Below are 2,103 nucleotides of genomic sequence, written 5' to 3'. Positions count from 1 at the left end.
AATTACATAGAGGAATGTGATACCCCCACCAAAAATAAAAAAGAACAGAAAAAAAGAATGTGAAACCCATCCAACATCAATTACAAAGAGGATTTGATACCCCCACCAAATGAGAAGAAGAAAAAAGAATATGACATCCACCAAACAGAGCATCCACATTTGGATAGAGGCAATTGCATGTGTAACAAGGACCAAAATATGAGGATTAATGATAAGTCACAATATAAATTTATTTTAAGAGTTATCAATAAGTAAACAAAGCACACTGCTCAATTTTGCTTTTAGGTGTCATTTGATTTATATGTGAATAAATTTAAAAAAAATCACTAAATAATTATATATCAGAAAATATCAATTCTAAACTCAAAACCATAAACCATAAAACTATAAATCTTAAGTGTCCAGAACACAAATAATAAGATTAAATTTATTTTTTACAAAAGGTGACATAATCTCAAGTCTTCAAATTATACATAGATTATATGTTTAAAAAGTTTAAATAGATGCATATTGCTAAATTTTGCTTTTAGGAGTCATTTGATTTACATGTTAATAAATTATAAAACAAACTAAATGATTATTCACCGAAAAATATAAATTTTAAATTCAAAACCCTAAACCATAAAACTATAAATCTTAAGTCTTCATAACAAAACCAATAATATCAAATTATTCTTTGACAAAGGCGATATAATCTTGACTTTAGAGGCTGTTTGGTAGATGGGAATGTGACTTACTTTCTTTGAAAAGTAACCCCTTGGAATAACTTTGCCATGCTTTTCGTGGAAAGTAAGATTGCCACGGAAGAGTAATTCCATCAAGTGAGGGAAAAGTGATTCCCTCACTACTTTGCTGGAAAGTTGGGTTCCCATGGGAATGGAAGCTGAACTCTTAACTTTTGACAAAATTACCCTTACACTTCTTTCAAAATTATATCTAATTGCCATTAGGTTTTGGGTATTATATACTGTGTATTTTGGATATATTAATGTGTAAGTAACAGGGGTGTATTCGAGCCGAGCCAAATACTATATATTTTGGTACATTATATAATGTGTATTTTGATATTATATATTGTGTATTTTGGGTATTATACACTATGTATTTGGGGTAATATATACTATGTATTTTGGTATTATATACTATTGTGTAAGTAACAATGGTGTATTCGAGCCTAGCCAATTACTATGATTTTGGTATATAATATAATGTGTATTTTGGTATTATATACTAGTGTGTAACTAACAAGGGTGTATTCAAGTTGAGCCAAATACTATATATTTTGGTATATTATAGACTGTGTATTTTGGTATTATATATAGTGTATTTTGGGTATTATATATATGAGGTATTTTGTATCATATACTATGTATTTTGGTATTATATACTATTGTGTAAGTAACAGGGTGTATTCGAGCAGAGCCAAATTTTGTGTATTTTGGTATATTATATACTGTGTATTTTGGTATTATATACTATATATTTGAGATATTATATATTTTATATTTTCGTACTATATACTAATGTGGCTTGAATCAAGCCTTATATGTTGTTTTTGTTTTAATATTAAAATTAATGATAGGTTATTTACAAGTAAAATAACATAAGAGCATTTATGTTATTATAAAAAAACATCCCAGGAATGTGTGTGCATACCAAACACAAAAATATTTATTTTTTCATTAATTTAATTAAATTTTTTAATGCATATCAAATAAAAAAAAATATGACTTTCTAAAAATCACTTCCCATCAATTAAATTCCATTACAACAATCTTATGGTAAAGCATCAAACACCCATGAGATTATGCATAAATCATGTGTTTTGAAAGTTTAAATAGATCCTAATACTTCACAGTTAAAGCCAATGCAATTGTCAAGTAAGACAGGGAGTTCATTGCAAATATGGGAGAAATCAAGGCTGCACATGCAAATATGCACAAATCACATCACAATAATCAAGAAACCTGGACCATTCGATCACCATCCAACGGGTACATTGAAGAAAATTACCGTTACCTTTTCAGAAAAAAAAAATGACCGTTGGATTTACTTCTATAAATAGCATGGACAATTCAGTCTTTTCACTGTCGCATTCGTCGC

This window comes from Dioscorea cayenensis, chromosome 6 (assembly GCF_009730915.1).
Source record: "Dioscorea cayenensis subsp. rotundata cultivar TDr96_F1 chromosome 6, TDr96_F1_v2_PseudoChromosome.rev07_lg8_w22 25.fasta, whole genome shotgun sequence".
Taxonomy (NCBI): Eukaryota; Viridiplantae; Streptophyta; class Magnoliopsida; order Dioscoreales; family Dioscoreaceae; genus Dioscorea; species Dioscorea cayenensis.
This window is presented reverse-complemented; position numbering follows the sequence as displayed.